This window comes from Pseudorca crassidens, chromosome 6 (genome assembly GCF_039906515.1).
Source record: "Pseudorca crassidens isolate mPseCra1 chromosome 6, mPseCra1.hap1, whole genome shotgun sequence".
NCBI classification, from domain to species: domain Eukaryota; kingdom Metazoa; phylum Chordata; class Mammalia; order Artiodactyla; family Delphinidae; genus Pseudorca; species Pseudorca crassidens.
In genome coordinates, this window is record NC_090301.1 from 18,701,766 (window position 1) to 18,726,711 (window position 24,946).

General features: G+C 45.7%; 1 protein-coding gene and 1 long non-coding RNA gene across 6 annotated transcripts in view; both read left to right on the forward strand.

Moving 5' to 3' along the window:
* The window catches only part of LOC137226200 (uncharacterized), a 37,625-nt gene extending 15,100 nt beyond the window's left edge, over nt 1-22,525 (forward strand). The window contains exon 3 of the long non-coding RNA XR_010944250.1: nt 22,498-22,525. This is a non-coding gene — a long non-coding RNA (uncharacterized lncRNA). The remainder of the gene's footprint in view (nt 1-22,497) is intronic.
* The window catches only part of NHEJ1 (non-homologous end joining factor 1), a 76,675-nt gene that overhangs the window by 28,030 nt on the left and 23,699 nt on the right, over nt 1-24,946 (forward strand). The window lies entirely within an intron of this gene.

Consider the following 24,946-nt stretch of genomic DNA (forward strand, 5'->3'; position numbering starts at 1 on the left):
GACATAGAGGCCCCACCCTAAACCTGTTCAATGGGGGATGAATCTAAAAATAAATTCTTAAGGAACTTTCAGGCAGTAAGAAATAATCTGATCTCAATTGCCAAGTCATGCCAAAGAGCTCTGACACTCAGGTGGAAGGCTGGGCTAGAGGATTAAAGGTTTCTTTCCCAGTGCCAAGGTTCTGCAATTCTAAGGTTAAATGGTGAGGCCAAGAGATAAAGTTAATGACCATGATGATTTTCCCTTAGGGTATTGATTCTAAGCCTTAAACTGTGGCTCTAGGTGACTTAATGAGGTAAAGAAAGAAAAGGAGGGGATGTTTTTCATACAGTTCATTTGCTAGTCTGTCATTATCATCCAGTTATGAGGTCTTTCTTATACAGATCGATCATGTGTTTGGGCAGCATTATCTTAGCCTTCTGTTAGGAGGCCACCAAATTGTTTCTACAGGTTAAAAGATCTAGGATTGAGGAGAAAAGTAAATATTGGCAGAGTTGGTGGAATTCAAGTAAGAGATAAGAAATGGCCCTTGGGTTAGAAATGTGGACTATTGCCTGGGTTACCCGACAGCCCTCATTGGAGAGTGGGGGGTGATACTCAAGAAAGGACAAGAAACCAGATGGAAACTCCTGATTAAAGTAAATCTGGTCACGTGTTCCTGCTGAAAACTGATCGGTGGCTCCCTATTGACCTTAAGATAAAGTCCAAACTCCTTAGTAAAACCATTATGGCCCTTTATGATCTGGCGTCTCCTTACCTCTCCCACTCTTTTGCTAGGCCACACTCACCCCCAAATCTACACTTCCAAATCTACACCCCCAAACCCATCCCAGATCTTCACTTCAGTCGCAGTGAACGGCTGTCAGTTCCTAGAGCCCATTATTCTCTTATCTCTAGTCCTGGGCACATGCTCTTCCCTCTGGAAACCTCCTGCCAACCGTCAGCAAAACCTTCTCACCTGGATGACTCCTGTTATTGTTTGGATTTCAGTGAAGATGTCACTTCCTCCAGGGAATTTTCCCTGGCCCTCTGAGTTCAGGCTAGTTGCCCTTCTTTTTTTTTCTTTAAGGCCGTACCGCATGGCTTGCAGGATCTTAGTTCCCCTACCAGGGATCGAACCCAGGCCCCCAGCAGTGGAAGCACAGAGTCCTAACCACTGGACCACCAGGGAATTCCCTAGTTGCCCTTCTTATGTGCTACTTTTTTTTTTTTTTTTTGCGGTACGCGGGCCTCTCACTGTTGTGGCCTCTCCTGTTGTGGAGCACAGGCTCCGGACGCGCAGGCCCAGCGGCCATGGCTCACGGGCCCAGCCGCTCCGCGGCATGTGGGATCTTCCCAGACCGGGGCACGAACCCGTGTCCCCTGCATCGGCAGGCGGACTCTCAACCACTGCGCCACCAGGGAAGCCCTTACGTGCTACTTTATTTGTTCTATCATAGGCCCTATCAACACCGCATTGTACTTACTGGTTTTTCTGGCTCCTTCCACTACACGGTAAGTTCCCCAACAGCAGGGATATTTTCTTATTTTTAATAAATTTATTTATTTTTTATTTTTATTTTTGGCTGTGTTGGGTCTTTGTTGCTGTGCGTGGGCTTTCTCTGGTTGCAGCAAGCGGGGGCTACTCTTCCTTGCGGGGCGCAGGCTTCTCATTGCAGTGGCTTCTCTTGTTGCAGAGCACGGGCTCTAGGCGTGCGGGCTTCACTAGTTGTGGCATGCGGGCTCAGTAGTTGTAGCACACGAGCTCTAGAGCGCAGGCCCAGTAGTTGTGGCGCAGAGGCTTAGTTGCTCCGCGGCATGTGGGATCTTCCCAGACCAGGGCTCGAACCCGTGTCCCCTGCATTGGCAGGCGGATTCTTAACCACTACGCCACCAGGGGAGCCCCTGAAAGCAGGGGTATTATTGGTCTTGTTTAACTTGTCTCATCCATTGTAAGTACTCAGCAAATTTTGTGGTGCTATGTATTCTGCAGAGAATTTTTGCCTTTGTTATTTAATTTGATTCTCATAACTATCTGATGAAATGAGCAGGTTTCATTGAGGAAAATTCAACATAATATATTGATCACCTACTCAGATTTTTAAAAAGGCTAAAAAGAAAGAACAAATTTACATAAAAATATTTTTCACTCCACTAGTGCCATTTCAGATTAAGGAGATATGATGGATTGGCTAAGAGAATTAAGTGACCTTGTGTCCCACAAGTAATTGCAGTTGAAGCCAGAACCTCATCCTTTGACTTTCTAGTACAGAGCTTTTTTCCACTATCTCACACTGTCTCAGAGACTCTTGTTCTAATGAAATATATTTCAGAAGGCAGGATACTCAGAGAGTAAAAAGCATTCCTGTAACTCTTCTTAACTCTGCCCATTGAAACACAGGTCTGAAATTATAGAAAAAACGGCCAAGCACCAAACTGGAGTATTATCACACAGAAGGTCAAGGAAAAATGTTAGGACCACGGGACATAGAAATGAGCTGAGACGCAGTTGGAGGGGAATCCTCTATCTTGGAGAAGGATCTGAGAAACACTGACATTTTCAGCTGCCAAAATGTTTCCCTTGGGGCCGCCCTGGGAACAGGATAGCCAAGTGGGATGAGAACAGAACTGGGTGGGATACTTGCTAGCCCTCTTCCAGCTCTAACAATTTCTCAGCCACTGAACAAGTAAGGCAGAGCTAGAACCATTAAGGTTGCCTCTCAGCCCTTTTTATCCTTCAGCTCTTGGGAGCTGGAGGGAATTGGTATCACCCAAATCAGCGGAAACCTTGTCTGTAGGCAGAGCTGGCCACAAGGCTAGGTTCAAAATTATTCCTGCGCCCTGGCCTTTGGGCAGGGAAGAGCGTGGCCTGCGTTCTCTCACCAGGAGGGATCAGTAAATTCTAGCCATATAGGACCCAGACGCTCTTTGTCCAGCAGTGTTTTCCCAGTGTCTCCTGGGGAGTGATTCAGGGCCAAGGTGACAGTGGGTTTGGAGCCTAGATGAAAGGATCGCGGGGACCACAAGACAAGATCCCTTGTGTGGTGGCCGGCTGGAAAGAGGAGGGAGTGAGTGTGTGTGGAGGTCAGTGACGCAATCCCCCTGGCTTGCAGCGATGGAGGAGAAGGCTCGCGGTGTGTCTCCTTATAAAGAGGCCCTTACCACATGAAGCAGGGGTGAAGGTGATCCCACTGTGAGTCACCCAGGAAGGGACGCCGTGTGCCCAGAGCCCAGAGGAGAAGACTTGTGGATTTCCCACTCTTTCCTTCTATGATTTTATGCGTAATATGGGCTGGTTTAGTCACTCAGGCTGCACTGCTTCTCTTTCTGTCTTCGAATCCATTCTGTCTCCTCACTCTACACCATCCCTGATGTGTGCAGTCTCTAAATCTATCAATTTGCTCTCGATTTTTAATAGTTGTTTTTTTTTAATCTGAAGTTTGATATCTGTTGATTTCAAGAAACCCAAACCATTACTAATTGTGTTTGCCTTTGAGAAGATGGTCTGGTGGCTCTTTGCCAAGCATGGCTGTTCTTAGATTGTGTTTGCTTTCCTTCTTATCTTCAACCAAGGCAGGTTCATATCCTGGCCTGGAATCTGAAGAGATTCTAGGGGCCCCCCGGATCCAATTGCCCCTCAGTTGAAAGCGACTCTAGTCTGGCCTTTATTGAGGTCTGGGACTGCAGAGAGCTCTGGGGAGTGTCCCTGTAATCAGCCAGCCACCAACCCCACACTGCCTTGTAATAAAGCAGCTCTATATTTGTTCTGTTTATAGTCTCCTCTGTAATAATGCCACAGCCCTCACTGCTCTCTCTTTGGGGAGATTTTCTGGGTAATAGGAAATTTTGAAATGTTAAAGAGGGTTGTAGACTCAGAAAATGTTTTTATCTAGGATGTGTCTTAAGTTGGGAAGGTGCCCGGGAAATCCAGGCAGCCAGTGAGAGCTCGTGGGGAGGAGTGTGCTGTGGTGAGCGTGTTGTGTGTGAGATGCTGTGGCCGTAGGGACCGTGTGTGAGGGGGGTGTGTATGGGCCACGCTGTGGTTGTCATACGTGTGAAGCGCACCGCGCTCTTGGTGGCTGCAAGTGGAGTGTAGGGTCGGCACGGGGAGTGTGAGAGGGGTTGCAGAGGGGAGAGTGCAATGACAGAGAACCCTGTTTTGGCAAATTTCGAAACTGTCAGGTATGTTGGATGGTGAGATGTAGACGGTTAGCCTCAGAATAGAACCTTTTAGAGTTCACATTCCATTCATTCTTTCAACTGCCGTCCCCTGTACTCTGGTCCCCAGCCTTTTCAGGCCTCCACACAGTTCTGCGGACATTCCTTCTTCTTGCTTCCCAGTCCTTTCAATTTCTCATCTCTTTCTTTGTTAACCAGGAAGAAGTCAGAGGCAGACTGTTCTGGAGAGGGAGTGGAGCCACCTTGATTGGGGCTAGTGAGAGCCAGCCAGGTGGCCCAGGCTGACCCTTTGAAGTTGAGCTATGTGATGAATACTGGGGGTGCTGTTGCCAGGGCTCTTGCGAACAATTACAATTCTGATTCCTCTTCCCGCCCCCCACCCCCCCCCCGGATTCTATAAATACTTTATTATATGGCATTAGTAAAGCTTCAAGTGTTTCTTTTTATTAGAGCTACATAATATGGTAATTGTGTGACAGAACACAGCTCCATGAGCAGTCCCCACCCTCTTCCTAGTTGTGGCCTCCACCACCTCAGCTGGGGTTAGGCCCACAGGCCTCTCTGTTCCTCTGGAGTGTGTGCGAAGGGGGCGGGGTCAGGTGTGCAGACAGAGCTGGGGGTCAAGGCCTTTGGGTAGGATCAGGCAAGAGGAGTAAAGAGGTGTTTTCTAGTTTTAAGCAAAGTCTGCTTTGGTGTGCAAGTACAGCAGGAATCCTATTATTAGCATTAATTCCAATCCTCGCATGGCGCACTTAACCTGCCTTTCCTTTTTTTTTTTTTTGCGGTATGCGAGCCTCTCACTGTTGTGGCCTCTCCCGTTGTGGAGCACAGGCTCCGGACGCGCAGGCTCAGCGGCCATGGCTCACGGGCCCAGCCGCTCCGCGGCACGCGGGATCTTCCCGGACCGGGGCACGAACCCATGTCCCCTGCATCGGCAGGCGGACTCTCAACCACTGCGCCACCAGGGAAGCCCCTGCCTTTCCTTTTAATAGTATTGTCATGTGCCATGGAAGTAGGTTTTGAGCTTAGACCCAGGGCCAGTGGTGGCTGGGTTTCTTTGGTCAACTCAATTCATGGTACTTTTCCTTTATTTATGTATTTTTCATAACAGTCATCATTCTTACTGGTGTCTCCTGGGTTCAGAATCTGTAGGTGCTTAAGGAACCCGATCCCTCTTATCTCTTGCTCCTTCAGTGTTAGAACATCTTTTCCCTTAAACCCAAGTCATTGGTCTCTGTGTCTGCTTGTTTCACGGAAGGTGTAGGGCTGGAAATTCCACAGCCTGTAGGTCTTTCATTACTGTTAATGTGTGACCTGCTAACTGTGTATTTTGTTGCCTAATTGAGCCTTATTATTTGATTCTGGTTTCTGTCCAATGAGATCTGACTTTGAACCTTCCCTACCCCTCTACTGTAGCTCTTGATTGATCTAGGTCAGGGTATCCCTACCAGTTCTTCTCTGAATTGAGTAAGACTTAGTTTCTGCATCCTTACTTCTGTAGAGCTTGAGAATTGGGGATTTCTGCCTGGGTAGCAGATAACAGAGTCTTCAGTGCCAGGGACGTGGGCACAATGTTTAGTCCTTTCTTAACTGCCCTTGTGCCCAGCGTTTGCATAGGGGCCAACCCCCAACTAGACTCTGCCATTCGCTCTTTACTCATCACGGAGTCGTATGGGCATATGCTCTTCCCACCTTTTGGGACTAGCCAAGGTTAATATTAGACCTTCTAGCTGGGCTGCTGTTCCCGAAAGCCACAGGGTGTTGTTAATATTCATGTGACCGCAGAGGCTCATCAATATTCATGAGGTATCTGCAGCCTTCCTTCGGGCCCTTAGCTTGGAGAAAACAGGAATGATTAGAGTTTCTAGAACTTAAAACTAGCTCTATTTCCTGGAGTCTCTTGAGGAGAAGGCAAACCTTAAGAGTAAATGTCTGGGCCAAGAGAAAGAGGAATTTTCATGCCAATATCCTGAACTGGTCTGACAACTTAGCAGAGTTGTGCTGGATGGCTGTTCATGCCATCGTCCTTGTCCTGTGTGTATTGAGTACTGCTGGGTTTACGTTCTCGCGTGAGGTACTCTGTGGGGTAGGAAACTAGCATTGGTAAGTACTCAGTGAGTGCTAGGGATTCCTGCCCCAAGAGGCACGTGGAAGAGAAGGGGAGACAGTTAGGTATTCATATATCTATTATCCAAAGTGAGAGTACTGTTCCGGAGACGTACACAAAGCGCTGAGCGAGGACAAACGAGGAAGTCGTTCTCTGTGAGGAAATTAGTGAAGGATTTCCAGGGAGCTCTTGAAAGGAAAGAAAAATAGAATTTCCTGCGATTCCTTTAACAACCCTCAACAAGGTGTAAAGCCCTCTAAATGCCGCCTCCCCCGGGTGCCCTGCTTACCAGCCTGGCCTGCTACACCTTTTGTCAGATGCTTCAGCTCTTCCAGTATCTTATTTAATAGAACTTCTTTCCTAGAAAGTATCCTTCTACTTCCTAGGTGGGAAAATTTCCCTTTTTTTTTCTGAAAGATTTAACTAGTAAGAGCTCCCAACTGTGATACAGTTTTTGGCATAGTTTGGTTATTTAAAAAGATGAACATAATTCCAGATTGCATAATTAAAAGAAGAGTAGGAGAGCCTGAGGCCACCCTTCCATTGTAGCACTAGTTGGCCACTTAGGATTTTGGTGTCATGTTTGAAAGATGCATGGGGCCTTAGTGCCCATAAGAAGATCAGGACAATAATAAAAGGGATGGAAACAGAATTCTTAAAAAAGTATCCAGGCTTCCCCGGTGGCGCAGTGGTTAAGAACCTGCCTGCCAACGCAGGGGACACGGGTTCAAGCCCTGGTCCGGGAAGATCCCACATGCCGCGGAGCAACTATGCCCGTGTACCACAGCTACTGAGCCTATGCTCTAGAGACCGCGTGCCGCAACTACTGAAGCCTGCGCGCTTAGAGCCCGTGCTCCACAACAAGAGAAGCCACTGCAATGAGAAGCCCTCGCGCCGCAACTAGAGAAAGCCCGTGCACAGCAACAAAGACCCAATGCAGCCAAAAATAAAAATAAATAAATTTATTAAAAAAAAGAAAAATATATTCAAGGAAAATGGGATTAATTAATTGAGAGAGTAGATTGAGTGGTAGCTCGTTTTTTTAAACATGAAAATTTATCATCTGTAGGATATGCTTTTCTACATTTCATACACGATATTACAAGAAAGGATAAACTTGAATTATATCAATAAGGATATAGTTGAGGTGGAGAGAAGAATTTTTTACCTGACTGTAATGTTACCAGGGAAGCTTTGGAAACTACCCCTCTAGAATTCTTTAAGACTGTTTCCCTAATGACAGGTGTTGTCCCTGCTTGGAAACAATTGGAAAGCAATAGGAGAGGGCATGGCTGGCCCTAAGATTCTATGGTTAACTCTCTATTCCCCTCGAGTTGCTGGTTTGTACTACAGCCTAGCAGAAGTTTCTCCCTCTTCTACCAGATGACAATACTTTTTATGGAGCCACACATATTTCCTATGGTGACATTTGGGGAAATACTTGCATATAATTTAAGCTGTCAATCCCAGGCATCCCTTCATACTTTCTACTAAAGACCTACTAGATCCTTCTTGAGGTCTGAGGAAGCTGACCTTGGAAGCTGGCATGCAGTGCCTAGAGTTAGGTCCAGGAATGGGTTTTAGGAAAAAAACATTTCTTCAGAAGGGATATGAGGGAGGGATAATATTAACAGTTCTTTTTCTATACACATTCATTGTCCCCCTCTATATCCTTCCTCTTATATTTCTTCATTCTGTCTCTTTACAAAGTCTGTTTACATTTTTTCTTGATCTTCGCTGTTCACCTAGATATTCTTTAAGATGGGTGAGAAATTGCTAGATTACCTTAAAGAATCAGATAAATGATGCTAAAATGGAGGCTTCATGAGAGCTGGGTGCTTGTGTGTCTTGTTCACCACTGTACCTCCAGCTTGTGCCTCGTTCATAGTAGGTGCTACAGAAGTATTTGTTAAATGGATGAACAAATGTTTATATTTGTGAGATGAACTGACCGCTCGATGAGCATATTGCTTATTAGAATGTTTGCCCAGACCATAGTGAGGACCACAGGAATGGTAGAGCAGCGTGAAATATCTAAGTCACTGCTCGGTGATGACACTGCTTTCATTCTACTGTTTGATGACAAAGGATCATGTCATCTCGGTGCAAAATTAGAATTCCTACTTAAAACCAAGAAAACCAGACAGTGTGATACAGAAATATTTTTTAAATATATGGAATTTATTAACTAGAGAAAGGGCTTGTTGAGTGTTCACAGTTCTCAAATCAGCAAGTCTCTTGGAGAAGGAACCTCACAGACTAACGGCTGTTAAGACTGGAACTCAGAACCCACTAAGAAGGTTCTGGCTAGTTGGGGTTCCTAAGACATCAGTCCAAAGGAATGGGAGAAGCGTGGAGCCCTGGACTTGTCCATTGTTTGGATTCCGTTCCTTTAGGGCTTGTGACGAATTGAAGAAGGTGAATTTGAGGTCCATCCAGTTTTAGGATCTAGTGTACTCAGCTGTCAGGAAGAGACAGCAGGTGGCGCCAAAACATTGTCCTACTTCTCACGCTGACTTGGGGAAGACGCGACGTGGAGAGAGGGAAGGGTTCTCTTGGGGACAGGGAGGGGGGACTGGCTGCCCCGGCTGTTGCTCAGGTAGGAAATCCTTGCGGGCTCAGTGTCTGCTCACTCCCCCTCACCCAGGGACTGTACCTCCAATGTCCTACTTTGACCAGAGGTTTGGTGAGGAGAGGGGGATCCCAGCAAATCCAAGAGTGGAAGAAGGGCCAGCTCACCTTCTGTGCCTGGCAAGGCTGTCTTCTTCAGGGCCTGATTCTACCAGATGCCGTGGGTTCTGAGGCTCTCGCCTCATTCGGTGAGCCTTTCTGTGAATTTCTTTCTGTCTTTTGACAGATGCCCATCTTGGGATACCTTTCTTGTTTCGGGACACTTTCTTCATGGGTAGATCTCTTTTTTCGACCTGTCCCCACCCCAGTTTCTCTGGGAGGCTAAGAGTGGGGTTAAGGGAGTGGGGAATGGAGAACACTGGCCCCTGGATGAATTTAAACCGGAGGTGCTGGTCAGGAGGGCAGAGGAGGACAGGGAAAGCTGGTTCATGAGAGGCTCTTTGGTTCTGAGAAGGCAGCAGGACACTGTCCAGACTGTAGGACACCAAAGCGAGTGTTAGAAGTCACCTCAGGATCTGCCAAAACTCAGAGGCCGGCTCTCTGGCCTCCAGGTGTTGGAGCAGGCACGGCTCCCCAGCCCTGATTCCCGCAGCCCAGTCGTTAGCTCTCTTCTCCCATTGTCCCCGACACCCCTGCTTTCCCCACTCCCTTCGCAAACCCGCCGGGCTGTCTCCAACCTTCATTCCTTGAGCTTGTTCCTTGGGCCTCCCCCCTTCTCCGGGGCGGGTTTAAGGGCTGGGCGGAGCTGTCCGCCTGAATCCCCTGTGGCCCCTTTGGTTCCTGGTTCTATATATATCCCTGTCCTTCTCTGCGCAGGGTTTGATACGGCTTTATGGGCATTTCCATCCGCTTCACAGGCACAGCCATCACAGAGGCGTGTTTCACCCGAGAAACCTCAGCGGAGCCTGGCCTGTGGCACGGACTCAGTCTGGCCCCTGAATCAAGGCTCTCTTCTCTCCCTGCTCTCCCCCGTCCCTCCCCCTCCGTGTCCCCACTGCCTACCCCCAAGTGAGTAACAGAGCTCTGGGGAGCACTCAGCCTCATTGGCAGAGCGTTTTGGAACTCCAGAGACTCATGGAGAATTCTTTAGTGTCCATTTCTCCACTCAGTTAGCTGGGGAAGGTATGAACCCTGACTTCTGGCTTAGACTCTGCTGTAATAGGGCAGTCAGGCACTTGAAGAGAATGGAACCCAGTGGGAGGTTCCCTTGAGGCATATGAAGAGAAAGAAGAAGAGCCTTTATGAACTGAGGCCGGAGGAGCCAACGGGGGCCTGGTGAGGAGGGTCCGGAGCACAACTGGGTCATATGAGTTCAAAGTGATGAAGTGACAAGGGTACTCAAGACAGTGGGTAGGAAAGAATACTCCCCCTGGGGCCTCCCTTTTGGCTCATTCTCTGGCCAGGAGATGAAACGGTGGAATCTGGTTTAGAAAGGGAAAGTTTTCTTAGAATAAAGGGGAAACCTGTGCAGCAGGCTAAAATTTGCGTGAGGAAGCAATAGAACCCCCACCCGCCCCGTTTTAGGATGTCTAACATCCCTGATGATCATAATAGCTACCGTTTGGGGTACCTCTTGAGTGCTGGATCCTCTGGCTACAAATCTTGTTGCTCTTCACCACCTTTTTATGAGTTGGTATTTCCCATGGTATGGAGAGTGAAACTGAGATTCAGAGAATGTAAGTTTCCCAAAGTCACATAGCTCGTAAGTGATGAAGCCAGCTTTCAAAGTGAGTCAGCTGAATCCAAAGCCCATGCTCTTTCCACTACGCCATGCTGCCTCCCTGAGGAGCCCATAAGAAGGTGATGGAGCTGATTCTGACTTAGTTTGTGGTCTGAATAATGTTTAGCCTCTTTATGTTATTTAAAATTTCACATTTCCATGTGGTTCTCTAAACCTGACACCTGTGTTTACTCGTGAGTTTCCCTGACATTCTGGCTGATTCTTTGAGCCTGGGAATTCCCAGGGCACCAGGATGCTTGGCTGTGCCCCGTGAAGGATTGGCACATCTGGGTGTACATCTCTTTGTTATTATCCAACTGAGCTCAAGCAAGAAGACAGCTCATTGTTATTGCCTAGAGGGCTTCATCCATGGCTTATAGACATCAGTCCGTTTGTGACTCTGCTGTCCAGAGTGGCCTGGCCAGGTATTTTCTTTTCCCTGCGATGTTTACTGTTCTTTCGTGGGATTTCAGATTTCCATGATGGTGGAAGGCTTGTAAAATGTAGGCGTGGGGAAGGGTTACTGTGGCAAGAGCCTGGGCCAGGCCAGGTCGAGCCAGCAGCACAGACAGCTTTTATAATGGTGTGCAGGGCTAGCAGGCTTGTAAAGGCGACGCAGGCAGATAGGGGGATAAATCATGCAAGCAGTGGGCAGGGTGGTGAGCCGAGGTTAGGAATTAACTTTGTGTTGGATGGAGCCCAGCTTGTGGGATGGGAAGAGAGGCCTCTCCTCTTTTCCTCTCCTCTCAGCTCTGTTCTTTGCCTCTCCTTTCTGTTGGCCCTATTCACTGCAGGCTGTGACATGTTTGCCCTAGCCCTTCCTGTCCCTCCTCCAAGTTGCCTGAACTAAATCAACAAAGGAGAGGGTACCCCAGAGCAAGGGAAGAAAGTACTTCACGCTTCTACCAATCAAACTGCTTTGTTCTTTTGTAAATATGGAATGGAACTAGCTGACCCCTTCCTTCCTATAGCCATGTGTATATGAGGGTGCCCATCCCTAGTTCCTTTCTGCTTGTTCTCATGCATTATGACTTTTACCTAGAAAATGGACCTGAATCCTTCAGGATCATAAGGAAAGCAGAATATACTCCTCCAGCTCTTCTCAGGTTCCCCACCTTGATGTCTCAGCCTGCCTGAGCCAGGGTGTAGACCTTGACTGGCTTCTCTTGAGGGCTGAGGCGAATCCAGGTAGCTTCATTCAGGAAGTATACTCCATGACGGCCTGTTTTTTCTCGTGAGGTCTCTGTGTCTCGTGTGTGGAAATGAGGAGGGAGCTGGGAGCAATGCAGAGTCAGGCCACATGAGTGGTCAGAGTGGACTTTGTAAAAGAAGTCGAGGTTAAATTTTCTCTGAAGACTTGTGCATGTGTATATAGTGGCTGAGAGTTAAGAGCTGGGTGCTTATTGCAGGGATAGTGCTTATAAGCCTCTTCAGGTCAGAGCTACATCTGTCACGATCTTTATTCTAGTCCTCCGTACAGCCTTTCATGTGATGCTTTGCAAACTGCGAGTGATCAATAAATGCTTCTGACTATGTGCTTTGGCTCTTGATTGGCATGAGCAGTCAGCCCCTAGGCCCGCTCTCTCTGTTGCTCCCTTCCCCTCCAGCATCTCTCACCATAAATTGTCCCTCTAACCATCACAGCTTTCAAGTGGATGGCTCAGCCCAAGCGAAAGTCATTGACTGCATTTCTTCCTCCCCAGATCTGTAATAATAGCACTGCCACTTTTCTTTCTAATTAGGCCCTGATTGAAAACTGGTTGCATTCAGACTTTTCTCCTTCTGTTCTGCTTTTTAGTTCCAGTGGTGGAAAAATATTCAGCTGAGGTTTGGGTTTTTCCTTTCTCCCCCACCCCACCCCCGCCTTTTTTTCTTCTCCTTTTTCTTCTTCTTTCTTCTTCTTTTTCTTCTTCTTTTTTTAATATGGTGGGATTCTTTTGGAAAAGCTATCCCCAGCCTCTTGGATTCCCCACTCACAAATCCCAGCTTTCTTCTAGAAGACCAGGTCTTTTCAAGCAGTTTGCGTTGAACATGTCGGAGCCCCCAGTGCCTGTGACAGTTTCTGTTAATTATAGACGCTCTTTCCCCCTCTCACATTAGTCAAAGGAGTTTTGTGTATTTTAACAGCGCTTTCCCTTGGCTTGAATAAGACTCTGTTCAGACATTTCCCAGGGCTGGTGAGTCGGCAGCACTCACTGGTACCCGGTAGCCGTGTTTCCTTATTTACTTCTCTAGGGGCTTCAGAGATTACCAGAGAAGGATGCTTCCTAATGTGCTTGAAATTTAGTTGTTTCTGGGTAACAGACATAGTTCTTACACAGTCAAAAACTTCTGCAGTGTCTGAGCCTCAGACAGGAAATAGATGTGCACTCGTGTATGGAGATGTTCTCCAGGTCTGTGGGTCCCTTCTTTGTGCTTTCGCTTTGCTCCCAGCCTTATCCAGGCCCTGTGTAAGGGTCCCCGTCTTGACCTTACCGTTGGGCTACATCAGAGTATTTCTGGGGACCTTGGCTTCATTTTGTATTTCTTAGGCCTGAATAAGCATTGCTCAAAGGCCTGAATAGGCCTTTGGAGCCTTTGCGGAGCTGTCATCTTTGATATTGAAGTGCCCTTCTGTCTTGAAGCCCCCAAGAAAGACATTTTGCTTGCTTGGGCAAGCCAAGGCATTCTAAGTGGGAATCTGCCCTGGCACGTGATCTGCTCAGGGGCTGCTCTGAGAGGTCAGTCTCCCAGTTTGGCTAGGAGAGAGCAGGAGGTCGCTGAAACAAGCAGTATTCAACGAGAAATCCTAAGTGGGGCTGCATTTTGCTGCATTCCGTTGAATTTGGGCAGCCTGAATTTAGTCTGAGAGGGGGTCGCCAGGGTCTCACAGGTGAAGCTGTGGGTAGAGGGTCAAGAGACCCCCTCGTCAAGCGTCTTTGGACGCGTCACTTCTAACTGCTGGATAATAATCGCTTGTCCCATTGTGCCCTTTATTATTTTCTTGGAGATTTACTTAGCTGTGATTTTCTCCTTAAGAATAGTTTGCTTTTGAAGATACTTGTTTCCAGCTCCTGTACCATTTTCCAAGCCTAGACACCTCCCTATCTAAAGCATTGATTTTATTTGGATGAGAGCATTGAGGCAGGAGGATCTTGAAGAGTGACAGACTGACACGTTCTGTTCAGGGCTTCTCCTGAGAGCACTGGCACTTAGAGTGAGGATGGACTTTTTTGGAGTATTAAATGGATGACACTCTTAATTACGGTAACATCTATTTCCCTTTTTCTAGAAGTAGGGAATACTTGAAAACAATATCAGTTCTGGGTATAGCTTAATAGGTAAGGAATCTTAGGCTCCTGCAGAGAAGGTCCGCTAGCTCAGCTAGCTTGGCTTCTCCAAAGTTCATGGAAGATGGAACTAAAACTTACAGAGAAGGAGTCCTTTGCCTATGGGAAAGGGGGTGGGGGGAGTGAGGAGAGAACTCTTTTCTATGAAAGAATAACAAAAGCTCTTAGAGGCCCTGAGCAGCTGGACCTGGGGGCATATCACTTCTCTTTATCCCTGCAGAAGGATAAAGCCATAGGAAGCGGGTTATGGAAATTCACAATGATTCCATTTTTAAGTTCTTGGATCACAGTTCAGGGAAGCTGGTTCCCCACGTGGAGTGTAATTTCCCCACTCTCTTCCCCTTTTCTTTCCTGTCTGTCTCCCGCTCCCCAATTTGTTGGGAGTCTCTGCCTCAGCACGTGTTTGGTGCACCAAATAAAAAACATCTTTCTGGGCTTCCCTGGTGGCGCAGTGGTTGAGAGTCCGCCTTCCGATGCAGGGGACGCGGGTTCGTGCCCCGGTCCGGGAAGATCCCACATGCCGCAGAGCGGCTGGGCCCGTGAGCCATGGCCGCTGAGCCTGTGCGTCCGGAGCCTGTGCTCCGCCACGGGAGAGGCCACAGCAGTGAGAGGCCCACGTACCGCAAAAAAACAACAAAAAAAACATCTTCCTGTCCTGTGACCACAGAGACTGCAGCGTTGGAAATTCCTCCTGAATTGCTGACATGGTTGTGCTGTACATTGTTTATGTTTTATGACACACGTTTAACAATATAAACTGTAATATATTAAGGTAAAACATTGAACAAGTGAAGCGGAGTTGGAAGATACTAGTGACGTGTCTGGTTAGTACAGAGGAGGAGGTAAAGGACTTTAATTTCATCACTACCTTTCTCATGTGCCGTAAGTGATAGACGCTTGCCTACCCCATGCTTTTAAGGTGTGGAGTATAAGCAGTGTAAACAGTGTACCACGTAAAGGCACAGGAGCTTTCTATAAAACTGGTGACTAATTTCAGCAAAACCTTTTCATGTATTGTTCAAAGTTGAAATACTTTCAGAATTGTGATTCTTGGTGGCATAACTGGGGGAGAGGGTGTTATCATGCCGTGTGTAGAGATTGGATCCAGGCCTTTTATGTGTATTATTATTGATCATGAAAGTCATGTGTGTAAAGGAAAGGATAAAAGAGGGTGAAGGCATCAGAGTTTGGAACAGAACTAAGTTGCCCAGCGTCTGTGATGTTTGTTCCTGCAAAACCTTAGGTTGCCAGAGATCAGCTTTCAGGGAAATAATACTGATGAGTCCTTTCTCCTCCTGCTTATCTAGGCCTTTTGCAGCTGTGAGTGTGGCTTTTGGGGACTATTGCAGCAAGCTGGCCTCCCTGTCATCCTGCAGCAAGGGAAGGATTAGGTATATGCCGTTAGGAGGCTTTTAAACAAGTTAAGGGGAAGCTCAGCGTCTCCCTTCTGACCCCTCCTGACTTTGCTCTTAGAGAGACTGCAGGTTATTGGCCAGTTTGGAGCATAAAGGTGCATAGTTAGCTGGAATAGAATTAATAAAAGTAATGATTTATATCTGTGTGGTATTTATAGTTGGCAAAGTGCTTACATTTACATCGTCTTCTGGTTGTGGTCTCTGTGAATTAGGACAATGTTTTTATATTACTACCCCTATTTTACAGATGAAGAAGCTGGGGTCCCTGCGCTTCCCAAGGTTACATAGCAAGTAAGCAGCAGAGCCAAGACTCAATCCAAGTCAGTTTAGATTGTTCCACTGGGTTAAGTTGGTCACCTGGTCTTCTACCTTATGACTCTTGGTTTGACCAAGGGCCAGGGTTCAAAAGGATAAGCTCCCCAGTGTTTTCTCCATTCAGTTTCAATCTCTGTTATATTTCTCACTATTTTTAGCAATTTTTTCTTTCTGACACTTCCTTTTTCCTCTCTATCCCTACTTCTCTGACCCCCCACTTTCAGAGACTGCCTTATTTGCTTTCCTAGAAATTCCTCTTTTAAGGCTTCTGGGAACTTTGACCTACCAGTAGTAACTACGTTTAAGAGAGTGTTTAAAACGTCTCCTGCCCCTCTCACTCATCCCCCACCCCCAAAGCATGGCCTCGCCCCATCCTGCCATCATGCTGGCCAAGCGCGTGGGGCAGCTGTGGTCAGTCCCATTTATAAAACTGGTAAATATGGGACCGGTTTCTGTCCCCTCCAAAGGTCAATATTTGTGCAGAGTTTAATTTTAACTTAACAAGCAGTTGTTTTCTGCAGCTGCCCTGGTGTGTTGTGTTGTGTGTGCTTTCCTTTTCCCTCCTTCCCCCTGACTGTGTGGGTCTGTGTGTGTGTACGTATCTGTATCCATGCTGTAGACTTCATCTGGCCTCCAGACCTGCGGCCCACTGGCTCGGCCAGGCTCTGTCTCACAAAGGACATTTGGGCTGAAGAGAGCTAGGGAAAGGGGAGTGGGCCTCGCAGGTGGAGATAACAGACTTTTTCTAGGGGTCAGGGGACAGAGAACACTATTTAGTCTTCGGTAATCCTAATGTCATCACCATCACCTCCCTCTGCAGGAGAGACTCTAGAAATGTGAGATTTGAGAGAAATGGTCCCTTCTTTTAAAATCTGCACTATCCCCCTCCTTTGCTTTCTAAGGAGTGTTAACTCTTATCCAAGAGCCCTGGGTTCTAATTCGGTAGCTGCTTCTTGTGTAAGATGAGGGGAATGTGTAATATAATCTATTAAGGACTCTCCAGTTTTTAATATGCTATGATCTGATGAATAATGGAGCATCGGACTGGGTATGAAGAGTAAATTCTATTCCAGTTTCTAGCTTTAAAATCATTTAACAAATGATTCTGAGCTAGCCATTTTTCCCTCTGGTCCTTAGTTAAGGGGATATGACCTTTGTTCCTTGGAGGGATTTTGTGCAAATGGATGAGATTTTATTTAGAAGAACTCTGAGCTGTTTAAATAATAAGAAAGACTTTAATACTAAGCTCATCTTACCTACTGACCTGTGCCCCCTTTCACCAAGGTATTTACATTTTTTCTGCTTGTGATCACGTTCCTGGCTTCGACAATTTAGTCCAACAGGTGATCAGAGCCGCAGGATCTGAGGTGGAGGAAGAACGCTGATGTGAACAGTGGGATGTGGGCTCCAGCCTCAGTGGCTACCTCCTTAGTCTTCCTTGGACATCCTAGACGTGTGTCCCACCTCAGGCCCTCGGCACTCGCTGGGCCCTCTGCTAAGAATGCTCTTTCCCCAGATACCTGCATGGCTGGTTCCTCCTCTTCCTCCAGGCCTTTTCCCTGTGCCTTCTAGTTGAGGACTTCCTGGCCACCCTATCTAAAATTCCACCCACCCCCACCCCCACCAGTACTTTCTGTCCCCTTTCCCTGCTCTGTTTTTCTCCTTAGTAATTATCATTACCCAATGTACCCCAGATTTTACTTTTCTATTATGTTGTTTTCCTCCTCTGTGAAGGCATGGATTCTCAATGAGGGCAGGGATTGCCATCTACCCAGTGCCTCTAGAACAATGCCTGGCACGTGTAAGCTCTCAAAATGTATTTGTTGAATACATGGAAGGAAGGGAGGGAGGGAAGGAGAAGTAGGCTCTCTAAACCGATGATTCTTCACAGGGGGTACATAGCCCCCAGGGGAGGTGGTCAGAATGATTTGGAGGCCTTTCCGAGCATTCATACCCTCACCAAAAAAAATTCCGATATGTGCCCCCGCCAACCCCAGGATGGTCAGGATCATTGCATAATGACCTGTAGTTACCGATGAAAATATTTGGTATGCCTCATATGTGTTGGGATGGGAAAAAAAGGTCGAGAACCACTGTCCTAGGCAGGCTGACAGGCTTGTCCCCTCCTGGCCTGGGAATTTCAGGCAACCGTCATGGTAGGAGATTTGTTGTTTGTTGTTTTTCTCCTCCTTTTCACCTTTCCCTACCTCCTATATACCCCCAACCCATGCCTCCCTGCCCCTCCTGTTTCCTTTATTCTCAGCCAGACACCCACCCACCTCCAGCACACAGAGGCTGCCTACATTGTGAGTGGTTGTAGTCAGGACACAGAGAGCCCTTGACGGCGGCAAGCCCTTCTTGTGACATCAGCTCTGTGGCTTTAGGGGGAAGGCTGTGGCTCCAGGTCCCCAAGGGAGGGGGCTGTTTTTCTCTTCTTGATCGTTCATGTTGGTGCCCGTCTGACTTATAAACTTTAATGGCCAGTTTTAAAGGTTACCGCCATGGGGCACCTTTGTTGCCAGTTTTAGTTTTTTAATTTGGAAACATTTTTCCCCCTTGTGGTCTTGGGAGGAAAGATTTGGGGCCATTTGGGGCTGGGAATTGGTATTTGTGGGTGATGATGAGATAGCACAGCAGCATTCTGGTTCTGGCTCCAATAATCAGAATCTATGGCATATTACCCAGTGGCCCAAATGAACCCCAAAGTGAGAAGGAGAAGACTGACATTGGGATGTATAGTCTTGGGCAGTATCGGTCAAGGATATAGAGGGTTGGGAACTTGTTGGGCTGTCTGAGAAGAATGGTAACCGTAGTCGAGGCACTGGAGCACCAGGAAAGGAAGGAGACTTCTCACTTTTATTCTAAGCCCTTACCTCTTCTTTTATTTCTAGTTGTAATCCTTTGCTCTGAATATGAACATCATTGACAATGGTCAGGTTTAATTGAGATGGAGGCAAGACTTCAGATTAGAATTGATGGTTGAGAATGTGGCCCATTGGTGGTTGTCCCAGTGCGGCACAGATACAGGTCTAACACAGAAAGCTTCACTGAGTCTTTTTGCCAAGTCTTTTTGTTATTAATCTTTGTGCCTTTATCTTTAAAAAACCCCAAAACCCCTTTTCTCCACTCAGGGTGACTTCACAAAGCTTCACATATCAAACAACGGTCATTGTCTGCCTCAGAATCATCTGCATTCCTAGGAGAAAAACTGCATTATGGACTAATACTCAAGTAACAGCATTTTGGAATCAGAAGGGATTTTTAATACATAAGAACTCTAATAAAACTAAAAAGTACTCAGGTACTTGTCTTGTTGTGGCGTAGTAATTCAAATAAGTGGGTAGATAATCTAACAAATAGACCCTAAGAATGGGCAAGCCTACCAATCCATGGGTGCTTAGACACTTACTCAAAGAGATATGCTCTTCATGGACTGTCGGCTGATGTCCTCCCCTCTCTAGTGTTTGAATGGATTAGGCTGAATTCAGGATTCAACTTTGGATGATCTTGAAGAATTCAGGAAGGGATGCTATAGAAGGAACAGATAGAACTCAGCTCTCCACGATATGCAGTACGAGGGCAGACCCTTTGGGACAGTTTCGATACCTTCCGCGGGACATATAATATAGGGTCTTGGATTCAGATCTCACTCCTGGCTGTTCTTCCTGGGCTGGACAGAGCTGGGTTTGCTTCTCGTTCCCTGTGTTGCAGGGCGGGGGAGGAGTGGGGGTTGGCTCGGGGCTGGGCCACAATTAGTGACCTGGAAGCCGGGCTGGGCACCCAGAGGCTATAAATAGCAGACATGGCGCAGTCGCTGAGTGGACTCGAAGCCCAGCCAGACTAGCCGCGTTTCAAGTGGTCTGGGTGGGATTTTTTTTCTCCGTTAACCATTTGTACGTCTGGTTTCCTCAGCATTGGTGGGGGCAAAGGAGGAGGGTGGGGTTGTGAGCAGAACCAGAAGTTCATATGTGGAGTGGCTTCTGGGTTAGTTTTGCCATATGTGTATCTTGGAGCTTTTGGGGCCCTCAGGACTAGCGGGCATCTGGGAGTAAAAATGGTGACTGCTAGAAGATAAGGTCTCAGAGCAGGACATGCTGTGTGGGAAATGCGGAAGTCCTGCAGGGCCCCTGTCACTAACATATGGTGGGTGTTCCTGAGGAGGGAGAGAAGTAGGGTCTCACATGGAGCCACTTGTTATCTGGGAACAGACAAGGGCTTCTTAGTTCTCAGCACTCTATGAAACAGGCCCTCTGTCACAGCTAAGCCAATCTGCTCACCTTCCTCCTTACAGGCGTTGCTAATTCTTGCTTCTCTGCATTTGTTCCTGTCATCTGCCCTGGATTTGAAGTCAGAATACTTTGACTTTTCAAATTATTATTGAAATATAGTTGACGTACAGTATTATGTTAGTTCCAAGTGTGCTACATAATGGTTTGACATTTGCACACATTATGAAATGATCACCATGATAAGTCTACTAACCCTCTGTCCCCATATAAAGTTATTACAATATCACTGACCATATTCCTTATATCACATCCCCATGGCTTATCTAGTTTATAACTGGTGGTTTGTACCTCTTAATCCCATTCACCTATTTTGTCTCCCTTACCCCTTTTCCCTCAGGCAACCACCCATTTTTCTCTGTGTTTATGAGTTTGTTTTCATTTTGTTTTGTTTGTTTTGCTTTTTAGATTCTACATATAAGTGAGACCATACGGAATTTATCTTTGTCCGACTTATTTCAATTAGCATAATACCCTCTAGTTCCATCCATGTTGTCACAAATGGCAAGATTTTATTTTTTATGGTTGAATAATATTCCATTATATATATAATATTCCATTATATATATGATATTCCAACACACACACACACCCATATATATATATATACATCTTCTTTATCCATTCATCTATCGATGGACACTTAGGTTGTTTGCATAACTTGGCTACTGTAATGAATGCTGCAATGAACAGTGGTGTTACTTTGATTTGAATTCCAGTTCTTCCACTTATTTGTCACTTGGACATATTATTTAAGCTCCCTGGGCTTCTGTTTAATTCATCTGTCAATGAGCAATCTTGATAGACTATCCCATAAGACTCCTTCGAGCTTTTATAAACGCATATATTGATTTCAATCAGTCCATTTCTATTTTTCTTCTTCAGGATATATTTTTCTTCTTTCCTTGCATATATCAAATGTTTCTTTGCAGTTATTTTCTGGCTATTTTCACATATTTATATTTTGTCTCTTCAAGTAGATTACAAGTTCTTTGAAGCAGGAGACCATATCTTCTCTATCTCTACCACTCACTGCACTTACTATGAATGTTGTAGGCAGCATTAAAGCCCACTAATACTTCTCTGAGAGGCCAGCAGGCAGACTTGGAGGGGATTGGGCATAGGAAGTAATGAATATGTTTTCAGCAAACTCCACTTTGAGAGATGACTTTGTTAGAGTAAAATGGAAAATAGCGAATTAGAGCACAGATGGGAGATTTCATGTGTTTTACTGAACGAGGGGATTCCAGGCCCGTTGCTTTGCTGATCTCTTTCTCTTCACCGTTTCTTCTTTCATCTTCTCTTGGAGGTGCTTTTACTTACGGGTGCAGTCTGAAGCAGTGGTTTTTTTGGACACTGCTTTAATAACACTGAGTATGGGACTATATTTTGCATGATGGTAAAAGGACTTTCTGTTCCAAGCATAGGCTCTTTGATATTAGGTTTCAGTTCTTCTAGTTTCAGTAATCCGTCTGTTTGTAGACCTCCTTTAGGCCTGGAGATGAGGATAATAACACTTGCTGATATCTGAAAATGTATATGACATTGTTTTCTCAGTCCAGGGAGAGCAGTGTCTCTCCTGGTTGGCTTTCCTGTCCCAGGGCTTTGATCTCCCATCCCTTGTTTCATCCTTTCTCCTACTTTTAGCTCTTTGGACCAGGCTAAACAATTCCTCCCCTCTTGGGTGTTTACACTCTCCCAATGTTAGCAGAAGGTTATCGTGTCCAGTCTCAGACGTCATAGGCCATCTGCCTGGCTTAAGCCCCTAATCACTCCTTTTTTATCCTTTCCTCCCTCACCCCAAGTCAGTTATGTGACTCTTCCTGGAGCTCCCCCAAACTTATCTCTACAGTTTCGGTGCCAGAATGCCCAATACTGGGCACATGAACCAGGCAGGAAAGAGACCGTTTCTCTAACTTCAAGGCATGATGCCTCCCAGCCCTGGGATTTGAGGCAAGGAACTTTCTTTTTGTTGGTATTATCTTTCTTTCAGTTCATTCATGTAATAAACATTTCTTGAGCACCTATTATATGCTTCCTTCTTATTAGACACCAAGAATATAATTCTATTTTACTAAACTTAGCAGACATTTAGGTAATGACTATTTATTTGCAAGGTATTATGTTAGAAGGTGGGGGTTCAAGAATAATTGTATCCAGAACTTTGCCCCCAAGGAGTTTATAACCCGGTGGAAGGGCCCCTGACGTGTATATACTGAACTGTAATGCAGTGCAGAATGAAATGAGAGCAAATATGGGTTGAACTAGTGTGCTCTGGAAGAAAAGAATAAAGTAGGTTTGATTTTTGGCTCTTTGAAGGAGGTAGGGTTGTGGGCAGCAGGAGGGGATCAGGGAAGACTTTGAGAAAGAGAAGAAATTTGAGCTGGACCTTGAAGGGTAAGAATTTCCCTAAGTAGAGAATGTGGAAAAGGATATTAGACCCAGCAAACAACATTCATTCTTTCTTCCCAGAAATATTTTTTGAGAGAATGGGAAAGGGGCATATTAAACAGAACAACACTTATTCCTTCTTTAGATATTTGTGAGTGCCAACTGTGTGCCGGTCACTGTGCTAGATGCGGTGATAGAGCAGTGACCAAAACAAAGTCCTTGCTCTCAGAGAACTGACAGTCCGGTGAGTTGTCTAAACGAACGTGACCTTTTTCCTCTGTCCCATTGCTATTATCACTCATCATGCTTCTTACTGTACTAAGTCCTTTGAACTGAAAAAAATCATGTCTCAACCCTCTGGGCATTGTCATCTCCCTATGTGGTGCTATCTCCATCTTTCTAGATTATTCCTTCTTAGCTAGATTTTTGACACGTCAGTAACAGAGACCAGATTCTGCACAAGCCTTAGGCAATAGTGATGATTGATACTTTTGATAAACACCCCATATCATTAGAAGATTATGAGATGTCTTATATTTTACTGTTATTTTTACTTTACAGTATACTTTTGAATTCTTTGAAAATTGATAATCTGTATATGTTACAAATGGTAAATATTAAACCAGAAAATATGATTAACCAGAATATCCGCTTCTCAATCAAGCATGTGATTGATACTATAATCATATTTACCTTGGCTGAATCTGCTCCATTTCTTTCAGTTACTGTGCTGATTCTCAAGGCCCATCTTCTGCCCAGCTGATGTATGTTTCTGTTTTACCCATGGTCTCTTCATGGCTTTAGGCCATTTTAATTTGGTCAAGTTAAGCCTTTCTTCCCAAGTCTGCAATTGCCTTTGCCTCAATTCTAAGAGAGGCTGACAGTAGGAATGAATCCAAAATTCCATTCATTTTATATTCACCACATCTGGGTTTCTTTTAGCATCATTTTCCCCCTTGAGAACATTTTCAAGGTTCTCCTAATTTTCTAGGTTTTTTTGGAGGGGGCGGTGCCTTTTATAAGATTGCTAAGAAGTTTCCAGGACTGACTATCTAGTCTTGAGTCTATTTATGTATCCCCTCTTCTCTGCCACCTTCTCTAGACTAGTAAAGTAATTTTCTTTTCCTTTCTTCATTTATTCTGTAGGCATCTTATTCTTGAGACCCAAGATGTGGGTGATACTTACCCTCTGTTCCCCTTTGTTCCCTAGGGAAGCATTTGTTCTATAAAGAGTAGTCCTGATATATCTTGCATTCCCTTATAAGGGAGCCCTCTAGGTAGAGAGAGCAGCAATTAGTTTTCATATCTCCTGATTTCACTACAGCAACGACCCTAGTTCAGCAGTTCTGGAGATTTCTAGCCAGACTTTTGTGGTTGTTAACACCGTTCTGAGCCACTAGGGGCCACTCTGTTTCCCTTAGCTCTTTTGGCCTAATTATGGGAGAAATATCCCTTTTCCTTTAGTCAGTCTGTGTCGGGTCCTGGGGCCACCACATTTGGCCCTGCAGGTTGTGTACTGCACAAGTCCAGTGAGTTCCGTGCACATAAAGTATGATGCCCTGGAGTCATGCACTGAGTGGCTCTGCCGTTAGTTCAGCCAAGGCAATCTCAGTACTTTTTTTTTTTGAAACCTTAGACAAAACAGAACCCAAAATACCAAAACCAGAACCAAAAAAACAAAAAAAAAAAACCCCCACGTTTACTTAGGACTAAATTCTTTCCCACACCATCACTACATTATTGATATAAATAATGCAAGTTCTACTAAACAAACAAACACCTTACATATGTGTGCTCTGGAGTTAGACAGGCCTGGGTTTGACAGTCTGGGTTGACTGCACCACTTGCTGGCTGTGCAACTTCGCTTGAGCAAGTTACTTAACTTGTCTGAGTGGGGGCTGCAGAGTCAAGTGATCTGGTTTCAAAGCATGGTTCTACTCAGTTACTAGCTGTATGACTTTGAGAAAGATACTTAACCTATCTGGCTTCAGTTTCTTTTTCTGTAATATGGGTATATTAATGTACCCTATAGAGATGTAAGAGCTTGATAAGATAATATACTTAGGTACTTTTCACAGTGTCTGGGCACATCATCAACCCTCAAAGGTACTGGTTATGTGTATAATTATTATTCTCATATTTCTTTCCATTTAGCAATCAGTATATTAATAAAGATGGCATCCCTTGGTTCAATGTTCATGTATATAAATGGATTTGAAATTAGTTCTCATTATCATTACACTGAAATATCCTTCCCTACCTAAACAGACAAACAAACAAAACAAAAAGGAGTTCACATTAAAACAAGAATGCGGGGCTTCCCTGGTGGCGCAGTGGTTGAGAGTCCGCCTGCCGATGCAGGGGACACGGGTTCGTGCCCCGGTCCGGGAAGATCCCACATGCCGTGGAGTGGCTGGGCCTGTGAGCCATGGCCGCTGAGCCTGTGCATCCGGAGCCTGTACTCCGCAATGGGAGAGGCCACAACAGTGAGAGGACCGCGTACTGCAAAAAAAAAAAAACAAACAAAAAAAACAAGAATGCGATCTTCTCCTATCAGTTGGCAAAAATTAAGATAGATTATTATAGTTTTGGCA